Here is a 12,662-nt window from a genome sequence, read left to right on the forward strand (position 1 = left end):
AAATGTGTTTAATAGAATGAGTAAAGAGGAGGGTTACTCACCCAAAAAGTGTTCAGTGTTGACGAGACCGGACCGCCATCCACAACTCTCTCGCTTCGCCTTTGGCCATCTGTGAATCAGATATATTTTACTAAATGTTAAATAAACATCACTGTAGTTTGTAGTTGCATGTATTTATGGTCAAGAGGAAGAGAATACAGTTATTTATAATCTCGTTCGTTTTGTCTGGGTTGCAATACGTGTTATGTGGGGTGAAGAAAGGCTGAGAAACGTAATGGGCCTTTTTCTTAAGTTTCTTACGGTAAAAATGGATCAGCTTAGCGTCGTTTCACATAACGACCGGTTTAAGAGAACATATCCACGACATAAAGCGAGCACTTGCTGTATATCTGACTTTTCCGCTAGACATAATTGTATATACTCTCAACGCTGCCACCACGCGACTGCCCTCCTTGACTTTGGAGTTCAGTGAAGACCCAGATAGCTCAGTCGGTACAGCGAGTCTACGGGCTGGACAGCCGGGGTTCGATTTTAGGGAGGGACCAGAAATTGTTCTTTCCTCAGTGTCCAGAGTCCCACCCAACCTGCTTATTCAATAGGTACCGGCGATAAAGCGGCCAGGGTGTGAAGCTCATCACGCACCTCCGTCTAATACCGAGATCAAGAATGATCGAGCTATCCCTCCACTCCCTCATGCGTCTTCATGGATTAGTGCTTCATTAGTTAGGTACGGGGATAATTTTGCCTTTACCCGAAAACAGTGTTACATTCTTACGTCCAAGCTGGAGATTGCTACGTCATAGGTGGGCCGCACTAAGGACTCCCTATAGACTCATACCCTAGTCCAGAATACAGAAAAAAATGCCGTTTTAAATTTTGCCTACGGAGGATATGTATGGAAATATACAACTACATAATTTCTAGCAATAAATGAAAAGGCCTGCAGCAGGAATCCACTTCGCTGGGAGACTATTTTGTTCACATACCAAGTACTTCTGTCTCTATTGATCTGACATATCATTTTAATTTGTTACCGTGTTTCCGATCTGAGTACTTGGATTGTGCACCCGTTTTCGAAGAATTTCCTTTAGTATTCTGTTGACAATGTACGGACATATAGATGTTTCTAAGTATGATTGCCTGTAACTCGGCCTTTTTAATATCCTATGATACACTTCTTCGCTTTCGTTATCAATTTTATGTTGTTGCATAATTAATCAAATTAAGCAGAGGAGATCATTATCATCCTTTGATTATTTTGGAGTTTTCTAATTGCGTATTGTAAATCGAAATTTAAAGACAGTTGGTATAAAGCATATTGTGTCGTATAGAACCGTTGCTATGCAACGATCGTGAGATGGACGATTATAACAGACCCGCTTCTGGGCAACGGCTGGGTAAACGCTTTCCCGCTGCAACGCTTACACATGTAACGGCGGACAAAGGTGTGTTGTTTACGCGTTCCGCGCCGAGTAGTTATAAAAAGAAGAGAATTGGGACACCCAGTTAGTTAAGCTCTGCAAGCGAGGCTGAGAGCAGATGGCGCTATAGTTGTGTTGACAGTTGATTTCTGGACGGGAGGCTGTGACAACAGGGCCTGAGGGCAAGAAGCTGGAGAATCTCCAATGTTAGAAGCCGATATTAGGGAACGGCTGTTGGAATCGTTGCACGTTGGAGAAGACTTGTGATTTGTGAATTATGGAGATCAGCGAGAGAGCTGTAATTACCTGTAGTTGTGAGCGGTTTGTGTATGTATCCCATAAATTCAATCACAATCCATACCCCGTCTATAGTCACACATATAAATCGCGACTTGTTAGACGTAATTCTTGAAGTATGTCAAATTCTTCCTTGTATGGACTTCTGTTCGAGTGCCCGGAACACTGTTCCGAACAGTGAGTTAGGAAGAATGCCGTGATTTGAGACACTCTTCTGGGAACGCTGATAGAAAACCACGGCAACAAATTAATCAAATATATTACCTCATCGAATTCGGCACCTCTCGAATACGAAAGAGAACTGTAAACCACTCAACTGTGACATTGGGTCACAGCTTTCGTACAACGCAATAAGGAGAGAAATAACTTTGCAGGACAGCTCTTCTGTACGGAGTTCCACGCTTCTCCCCCTTACGTAATATATCAAGATGATTTATTCATGTTTGTGAATTGTCTCAGAAGCTTCTGTTCTAGCGAAGTGATGGAGACATTGTGCATTATACAGAACACCAGAGCAATATCCCTGATTCAGTTTAGATTTTACTGTGGTTCGGTACATTACCTGCTTTCGTGCTGTTATTTTGTAACCATTTTCTTTTTGTTCTATTTCGTTTCTTTCCACTTGTTTTAGCCCCATCCAAAATTTTATTTCTTTCTACCAGACTAACCTTCCTTATTATCTGACCAGTTTCTAGTACTGCTGTTTTATTTTTTCCTCGTATTCTTTGGTTTTTATTCATTTTATTTAACTTCGTTTGTGTTCTTCAGAAAAGAGTCACTTCCGCTAAACAAAAACAAAAGAGAACGACTTGTAACTCCGAGCCCGAACGGTTGGCTGGAACTTGATTTCGACCACTTGCTGACTCAAGCTTAATAGATTTCAGTCAAGAGGACCGTTGAGCTCGCTAGAGATAACATGTGAAAGAAACTGTTATTGCTTATGGTCAGAAGATGGGGTAACTGTTGTTGGTTCTGATTTCTACCGAAGTAGGAAGCTAGTTAAATTCCATTATATCGAATTATTTTAAAACACAACTTTGTAAAAGTACGAGGGAGAGTCAGTAAATAGGTCACATATGGATATGGAACGTAAAACATTTGATATCCGAACCTGGAAAATCATTTATTTCTCAACATATTCTCCATCAACATTGATACACTTGTCCCATCGCTTTATCTGTGTATCCAAACCCACAGCACCAAAGTCGTTTGATTGTTGTCTCAGCCACTTCCGCACCTCCGTTTCAATCTCTTCGTCATCAACAAAACTTTTGCCACCCACATGTGAAACTCTTTACGCGACAAACACTTTCCACCTTAAACAGGAAAAATTTATTTATGAATATCTTTTGTACTGAGTCTTTTTGCCAGCTAAAAGGACATAACCGAACTCTGTTCTTCGGTAGTAAAACACTCAAACGCGGTTGCCATTTTGACCACTGAAACCAGCATCTGAATATGCACATGCGCATCTGCTACCTAGATTGTCATGAAGCTGGACTGTGCTGCTATCTAGTGATACACATATAAAACCTAATGCATCCATTACAGATGTTTTACTTTCATTTGTATCATATTCACTAATTCTCCCTCGTCGTTAGTGTACGGTTAGACAAGGAACTATAAATAAAGCTGATGTCACATCTGTTTCAGTGTTGCGAGAAACCTTGTCGTGTGTTGAGCTATTGTGATATTAATTATTCCTGTTTCTTCGATGTTCCTTTCCATATTATCAAGTGATTTTTCGAGGCCAACGTTTAGGACATCTCTCGCAGATAACAGACCAAACAGACCAAACCGTCTCCGGTATATACGAGTATGTTATAAATCACATATCGGCAACAGAATATTACTCGTACTAATACTCCTACAAGACGCTAGATAGACTAGAACATTCTTTCGTGACCTCCTACATAACTTAGTCCATACAATATGTTAACGCTCGGCTATGTGTTGCCCTGATAAACGAAAATTTCATAATTTCAGATCTTTATCTACCATTTTCTTTTCACTGGTTTTATAGCCCCCTTGGGAACTTGCCTCTAATTTTCAGTTTCATGAACATTTTACAGACGGTAGGGCTCCTTGGACGGGTGATCAGCTCGCCTCAAGGCCTCTATCTAAACACAGAATAAACACATACACATACAAAACATCCACGCCCTGAGTTGTAATCGAACCCAAGATCTTGGTTTCCGGGCGAGCGAAGACAGTATATGACTTAGACCGCTCGGCTACCGTGACCGGCTTTGTCTCACCATTACATTATTTATTATATATATATATTGTCACGTGTATGAGTGACTATAGACGGGATTTGGACTGGTGAATAGATTTATTGACCACTTACAGGTCGTAACTAGAAACATCTATAATACTATTGTTGATTTCCACACTAGGTCTTCGTAATCTACACTCACTAGTCTTTACTAGATAACAGCTCTCAACAATGGTTATTCCTCTGCAGTGTTTCCTGGTAACGAAACTTAGCAATGGCGGTTCTTCCGCTTCCGTTGCTCGCTGATTAACACTCCACAGCCGAACCCTCATCTGCACTGCACTCACTCGTTGAACAGAGATTCATAGTTACTTTACGACTGGGAGTTTACCTCCAGTCAGTTCGTCTTGGCGACAAGCCTCTTGAGACTCACGACCAGTAATGTTTTCGACTGAACACTGGCAGTCATAGTCCGTATGTAACATCCTTTATGAAGAGAGGAGATGTCTTTTGTTTACAGTTGCTGTTGTCCCTTGCCAGCGTAGTAATTCTCAGGTCCGAGCACCGCTGGACTCACAATCATATTTTACTGTCTCAGATTCGAGATTTCCCCATCCTCGAGGGCCAGGGCACCGTCTTTATATCCCCCAGGAATAAGGTGACCCAGTTATACTTCTCAACCACTGAGTTCCCTTTTCGTCGCCTTCTACGAGTCGCAGGGCTACTCGCACAATTGGGGTATTCGAACCTCCTCCACATGGGATACTCACTGAACAGAACACGGTCGGAGCGGAGCTAGAGAAAACACCGCTGCATCACCTCTTCTATTGTTGTGTGACGTCACTGCAAACGCGTATGCTGCGGGCGCTACATAGCAACGGCTGCTGTTTACAAAGTCACCTCTTAGCAGTGGGTTTTTACGCCATAATATAAACACGCACCAACATGTACTTGTGTATATATATATGTATATATGAAGAGAAAAAGATAATTGTCATTTCGCTGATCTTTCCCTTTAGTTTAATTTAATATTTGCATGTTCTATTCACTATTAGGCTATGACATCTAAATTGGTGACAGAAGTCCAACTTTATAGGGCCAATAACTGAATAATCAGTAAACATTAAAACTTCGATGTTAAATTTACCATACGATTCAAACGAAGATTAAATACGTATTTTTGGGTGTGTGCTTCAGACCCGCATTATAATAAATGACTACATTAAAAGAATATAAAAAATCGAATTTAACGCAGAGTAAATTCAGTGAAGAATTTTTGTCTTCTACGTTATTTGACTGTGTTCTTGAGGTCATGGCTGTTGCTGAATGTGAAACTTCGAAACTCTGTTCACAACGTTGCCTTTGTTTAATTACCTCAAGAACCGTAATATTTACGGAGATTCTGTTTTCGATATAGAATGCGTTCCATTATTCTCCACAATTTCCTTTCGAAATCTTCCTCTCTCTAATGAATACTTACCGAGAGAGGCGCAGAAATATATGCAAAGTAATCGTTAAAATCCGATAGAAATGATTGTCGAAGCAGCTAGTATATTCTTCGGAAAAAATTCTTTAATGTTTAAGTTTATTAAAATGTTTTCAGTGGATCTGGAGTTATTCGATGCGTATACACACATGAGAATCTGAGTTCTCCTCTGGGACATGGAAGCGCTTAAAAGTTCTGTTAACCTTTAGAGCACTATGATAACTAATTGTCACATGTATGGGTGAATATTGACGGAGTTTTGGACTGGATATTCACCACTTATGCATAGGACTCTGAACTACGAGTAATTACAGCGTCATCGCTAATATCCACAATTCATACATCATCGTAGCACCCGCTATACCTTTTCAAGCCTACTGTTTCTTCATCAGCCGTTCCCTGGCAAACGACTTTTAACAGCGGAAATCCTTCAGCTTCACGCACTACACGTCCTCCCTTCACAGACTCTCATACAGAATTTACTTTCAACTGAGCACTCTTACAACTATCTAGTTCCCATAAATCAACTGAGCACTCTTACAACTATCTAGTTCCCATAAACCGTCCCGGTTATAACATCTCGGCGCGGACCACGTAGAAAATATCGTTCCTCTATTGCTGTACCACTGCTGCATTCGTGTCTGTTGTTGCGGGTACGTGTTTATCGAACATTTGCCTAGAAAAGCCTCTGGTATATTTGCTTATCTCGCGGCCGTTGCATAGTAACGGCTCTACACGCTACAGTATGCAAGGCCTACCACAAGATTTAACACTTCGAACTCTCCACTTTGTCAACAAAACCTGTTTATATTTTCATATTGTTCGCAGAATAAACAACGATTATTTCCCACTGTTAACACTGATCATTTAAATGATATTGCATTTTTCTCTGTGCAATAAGGAAGTGAGAATATTTTTTTATGGTATGTTGGGTGGGACTTCAAGTCATCCTAATGCCATCAATTTCATACTACTTTTATTAGAAGAACGGGCGGAGCGAAGCCTGGGAATCCCCTAACAAAATTATACTCTTCCTTCACAATAAAGGGCAATGTCCCTTATTTCTCCCGTGACCTCCAATCACGCACTCTACCGCTTTAATTTCTCACCTCTCTCTCTCTCTCAACGGGTAGAGAGCGGTGAACACTGATTCAGAAGATCAAAATTGCATTGCCCTTGTAACGTCTTCACTTTCACACTACGCTTATTAGAAGGATGAGCTATGTTTCCAAGGAACCTTTTAAGAACATTACGCTCTTTTTCCGCCCCAAGTTTTGGCAAAATATTTCATTCAAGTCGGCGAGGATTAACCAGAGAGAAGGGGTTTGGTATGAAAGTCGGGAGAAAACAGACCATTAAAAAGGCCTTAGATGTATGTGGGAAGATACTGTTGTAATATGACGCCTGAAAGCCGGAATGGTGGAGCCAGAGCAGACGTGCATTTTTAGACAGCGGCACGATAAAGACATTCCCGCGGAAACCATCCATGTCTCGAGTGGGATTTGAACTCACGATCCCAGTGTTCGAGAGAGCGAAGACAGCTCATGCCTCAGACCGCGCGGTCTCTGATCAGCAAGTAAGACCTTGCCCCGAAGCAAATTTGTGTTTTCAGCCGCCAGTTTTTAAAGTGTATTTACAAATTAAAGAACCTCGTGTGCATACGAGTACAATGCTCTGAATGGCAAAACTGGATAAATATACACAATCGCAACTGGCTTAGAGATTATGCTATAACCACAGCCATTCCCTACGCAGAGTGGCCGCGCGGTCTAAGGCACAAGATGTCTTCGCCAGCTCGAACACTGGGTTCGAACCCCTATCGAAATATGGGATATATGTATCCGTGTTTCTGTTTTCGCGTTGTCTTGTGTAGGTAGCGGCCGTTCGATAGGCTTATCCCCCATTCAAGGGTCGTACCAACTGTCTGTAAGATTCATGCTTGGATATTAATTCTGGAATGGGGGCAGGCCAGTGGTCCTGATTCGAGAATAAGAGGAATGTTGTTCTTATCCGACGTTAAGTATGTTTTGCAGTTGATAAATTTATATAAATATCCCAGGAAGAAAATAATGACCAAAATAAGGAGTTATTTCTTCTAGTATGTAATATAATATATTCGGTTGAAAGCCAACGGACATTTCGAACGAACATTTTAGACTCGATTTTCAGGGTTGAAAATTAAACCAAGCAAGAAACTACCATGAAGCAGGCAGCAAGCGAAGCTCCCTTGAAACTCCCGTTGACTTTCAATGGCCCACACGGCCTTATATCGGAACTCTTCACATTCACCGCTGTGAAAGACACAGATCCTTTGATGATTTCTCTTTCGCTCACGATTTCTGAGTAAATTAAATATCAAAGATTAAAACAACGGCTGTAAACTAACCCTCTACTTGACTGGCACTCGATATTTTAAAGTAAATACATAAGCCAAAGTGAGGTTGTCTATAAATACAGAAGGAATCCCTTGGAGTCACGAATATAGTTGCTACTCGTCTGGCAGAATTTGTCGATGCTTTTAATATAAAGAGATCGCCCGTCCTGGGGCATCTCCATTGATGGCTGAGGTGGATGCCAGGGATAACGAGTTTGTACGTGAAGTTCAAACAAGAGGAGAACACATTCCTTCTCCTAGTTCCTCTGAAGTAGACCTTATATTAATTCAGTAGCTTACGCTGCTCGTTCTTTGAAGCAACGCGTTTGGATTACATGACAGATTAGGTACAAGCCTCTGTGTTAGGTAACATACATTCCAGGAATTGTTGAGTATTAACATGACATCAGGTGCTTTCCGTACAGTTATCCTCGAAGCAAACTCATTCAGAATTTATCATCCCAATTTTGATGCATTCTAGCTATTAATTATGTAATATAATTTATTAACAGGCAGTTATAAAATGTAGCATAGTTCAGATATTTCGGAAAGGCGATAACAAATCAAAACCTGATTCAGGAGGAAATTAAGAAGAGATTGAACTCGGGTGATGCTTGCTATTTGCCTGTGGTTCTGTATGGGCGTGAAACTTGGTCTTTGACATTAAGGGAGGAACATAGACTGAGGGTGTTTGACAACAGGGTGCTGAGTAGAATATTTGGACCCCAATGGGAATGAAGTGACAGGAGGCTGGAGAAAACTGCATAATGAGGAGCTACATAACTTCTACTCCTCTCCAAGTATAATTAGAATGATCAAGTTAAGGAGGATGAGGTGGGCAGGGCATGTAGCATGAATGGGGGAGAAGAGGAATGCATATAAGATATTGGTGGGAAAGCCAGAAGGAAAGAGACCACTGGGAAAATCAAGACGTAGGTGGGCGGACAATATTAAAATGGATCTTAGAGAGATAGGATGGGATGGTATGGAGTGGATTGATCTGGCTCAGGATAGGGACCGGTGGAGGGCTCTCGGGTATAATTCATGCGAAATTTCTATTGAACAGAGTGGCAACATAGTAAAGATTTTATCCCAATGTCTTCGGATTTTCTCTATTGATAATCGTTCGCCATTTTTCCCACGGCCATGTGTTATCCCCCCTCCTGAGATATGATACCACTATTACTACTATCTAAACTCGCGGTTAATTGGTTAGCACACCTACTCCGTATCCGGGAGACGTTAGGTTCAATACACGCTTGGAGACCCGCTATCCTGTTGAAGTTTTAGCAGTTTTCCTTAGTCTCTAAAGCCAAATGCCACGGCAGTATCTAAAATGAAGCTATGACCGTTTCTTTCTGCGTCCTCCGAAATTTTTTATTCGTCGTTAAATAAATCAGGACTAGACTACCAGCGTTGTACCCCATGCGAAGTTTCATCCCTTGCGTTACATTAGCCTACAGGGTGATTCTCTCGCTAGGAAACCAAAACATTCCTCAAAACTTTTAAATTTTTGTATGATTCCCTATGAAAATTGACATGAACGAAGCTTACGTCTATCGAAGCAGAACAATCATACCGCTCAACGAAGTGGAGTCTACCCTTGATGTAGAGACGTGGCCGCCAAACGGGTGTTTGACTCAGTGTCGAATGATTGCATGTGTCGCAAACGTGTACTCAGCTGAACAGCGTGTGCTTACTGTTCGTGAATACTGGCGAGCGAATTTCTTCAAACAATGTCAAAGGGCATTTCGGAATAAGTGTGGTGAAGGAAGTGCACCGACAAAATCCAGTATTCACAAGTTGGTGAAAAAATTGGAGACAACCGGAAGTGTTTTGACTCGACACGCAGGAGGCCGGAAGATGTGTGACCACACTGTGCAGGATGTGAATTATAACAACAATTAAAAAAGTTATTGAGAAATGTTTGTGTTTCCTAGCGAGAGAATCACCCTGTATTAATTTCTTGTCCCATTCAAGAATCTTCAAAGCAGTTGATTGTTGAGCCAAACAAAGTTGGCTTCACTTCATACGGCGAGGGACTTAATTTGTGTAGTTTAGTTTTATTTGCGAGGGAAAAATTGTCATTTAGCAATTGATTTGCGGCTTAAGGAACATTTCTGAGCTTAGAAGGTTCCCTTTGGCTTTGTGATCGTTCCTTCCTTTGGTGCAGGAGTCGTTGGTTGCGTGAATGCGCTTTCAGATCCTAAGAGCATTATGGACAATAACAAGTTTCCATTCCTTTTCAGTGTAGTTTCCTCAAGTAAAGGAAGTTGGCCTGTGAGAACAGCATGTGTTCTCTCAATCCAGCTTTTGAAGCATTTCATCAATTTTCAAGAAATTACGTATCGCTCTTATGCCGTTAGAAGCCGCCATGACGTCGTAAATTCTCAATTTATATAACCAGTAATAAGACGCCAACGGACGCGCGAAACTGTGAGGTGGAAGGCACAGTGGCGCAAATTAATATAGGTTCTTGAGTTTGAGGTTATTTCTAGAAAAACTAACACAGGCCTAGATAAACCCTGTAATGAAGTTCTTTACAAAAATATGATATTGAAAATACTACTAATAATAAATTCTTTGAAGAACAAATTGACTGCTTTCCTGGTACGACATGGACTGCAGGGAAAAAGAAAAAATAGAGACACGCAGAGACAACATTGTGATCTCATAAACCTAAAAAACTATGGGGTTGCACAGAAAGGAGGACAGACACAGATGGATACAGACAGACAGCAAGGTGATCACATAAGCTTCATAAGCCTAAAAAATAGGGGGATAAGCAGAGAGATGGAAAAAACACAGACAGCAAGGTGATCTCATAAGCTTCCTTTTATTTTTCAAAATTTATACACACAACTCATGACCACCATTAATTACAGCGCCATCTATAATTTCCACACTTTACAAGTCATTAGAGCACATGCTAAATCTTTTCCAGCCCGCAGTGTCTTCACTAGTAGTTGCCTGATAACGGCTTCTAATAACGACTGTTTCTCTGCTCCCGGACAAAGTCCTCTCTGAATGGTGACGCCTTTCCAACTGCTCTTCTTGCTACCATTGTAAAATCCCCGTTTCTAACAGTACCTCTATTGTTGCGCGCGGACTGTTGCCGCGAGAACCTATTTGTCTGCGATCGTTGCCTAGAAACGGATGTTTTTTCAGGGCCACTCGCTAGCAACGGCTGTTGTTCTAGCTCCACAGTTCTTGCCTTGAGCAAATATGCCACAATATCCTCATCTCGCTAAAACCTGAGCAATGCTTCTGAGTGAGATGGGAGAAGCCATGAGGAGCTTCGTCTACACGTGTACATGTATGTGAGGGAAATTTAGCGTCAATCTAGAAGTCTCTTCGGCTGTGTTACTTCCCACTACTTGACAGTAGTACCATGCCTGGCTTTTCCAATTACAGGCTACTCCACGGCGTAATGAGTCAGGTTTGTTGTACACATATGTCATGTCTGCATCTATTGTAAGCCCAAAGGAACGGAAATCAGTAGCGCCCGCGTTCATAATGCAGAAATGTAGTTTCATCTCATGCAAAACAAACAGAAAAGAATATTTGCGTGATTCCACAAGATCGCTGTATGTTGTACTTAACCCTTTTAAAGCAGAGGAGGGGAGAGGAGAGGAGGGGAGTGGAGTGGAGAGGAGAGGAGAGGAGAGGAGAGGAGAATGATTAATAAAGAGATATCTTAGGTAGTGCCCGTTCGTCTTTCTCGAAAAGGAAGGCTAGAGAGAAGGTAAAGCATTGAGACATGAATAAGATACAGAGTATGGAAGCGGACGATTTCAAGTTTTGAGCACAGAAAGGGATGTCAGCAGGGAGTCTTTAATGCTTTCTGTCGCAATTTTTATATTAACACTGGAATGGCTACATTAGGGCGAAATTTTTAGGGCTGCACTTTAAGCATGCAGTGCAACGAGGAATTTTGGAACTAACTCCGTGTCTGATCAAAGATACAAGGAAAAAAGAAAGAAAACTTGATCAAATTGGCAAGAATAGTACTTAAAGTTGTCTTTCCTGCCTCACAGGAACACACTGCACCTCCATTATGAACGCCAATTTATTAATGCCGTGTAAAAAATATTTTCTGTTTATTTTGCGAGCCATACGACACATACATGCAGTCCGTGGGCAAGGTGTAAATATTTCTAACGTTAGCGCAGGCTGTACATACATTAATCGCTGTGCGTTAGTGTCGAAGGAACCAAAAGTCCTGGGACTCATTTCGAGTTTTTGTGACGGTGGTCCACTCCAGGTTATTCAAATGAAACCCGTTTGCGATGCTGATAGGCAATATGGCTGGCCGCAGGTGATAACATCGCTAGAAGCCAGAATAAAAGAAAACTCATTGAGAATTTGCTTGTTTTTTTTAATAAAGAGATAACTGAAACATGTACAAATTAATCGTAGCCAGTTTCTATTATGTTCGGGGAAATCCCAGACTGTTTTATGCTACTGCTAGAATATGGAGAAAGCAATGACAATAAGACGGACAAACGAAATGGACGAGGAGAAATCCGAAGGAAAGAGGGAAGGAAACTAGAACAAAGGGGACAGAGGAACATAAAAACTAAAGAGGAGGAAGTGTTTTAATGTAAAGGATATGGAGAAAGGAAGGCAGAGATGGAAATGTTATGAAGGCTAAATAAAATACATGGGAACAGAAGAAGGGAGAACGAAAGAGACGAAATTACAGAAGGGGTGAAGGAAAGTAAGAAAGATGATATTCCCTTTCAAATCAGATTGATCATGCACTAGTAGTAATATAAAGGCAAAGATAAATTTGTCTGTATGCTTAGTTAAACATCCCGCAGTGAAGATGTAAGGAGGCTGGAGGCATTACTCCACGTATTCTTA

The 12,662-nt window shown here is 41.2% G+C and overlaps 1 protein-coding gene and 1 long non-coding RNA gene across 3 annotated transcripts in view; one reads left to right on the top strand and one right to left on the bottom strand.

The window, feature by feature from the left end:
• The window catches only part of LOC111867606 (regulating synaptic membrane exocytosis protein 1), a 395,538-nt gene that overhangs the window by 210,970 nt on the left and 171,906 nt on the right, over positions 1–12,662 (top strand). The gene's annotated exons all lie outside the window — the stretch shown is intronic.
• The window catches only part of LOC117282566, a 189,889-nt gene continuing 177,288 nt past the window's right edge, over positions 62–12,662 (bottom strand). Inside the window, exon 3 of the long non-coding RNA XR_004513363.1 lies at positions 62–109. This is a non-coding gene — a long non-coding RNA (uncharacterized LOC117282566). The remainder of the gene's footprint in view (positions 110–12,662) is intronic.

Source organism: Cryptotermes secundus, unplaced genomic scaffold (assembly GCF_002891405.2).
Source record: "Cryptotermes secundus unplaced genomic scaffold, Csec_1.0 scaffold548, whole genome shotgun sequence".
NCBI classification, from domain to species: Eukaryota; Metazoa; Arthropoda; class Insecta; order Blattodea; family Kalotermitidae; genus Cryptotermes; species Cryptotermes secundus.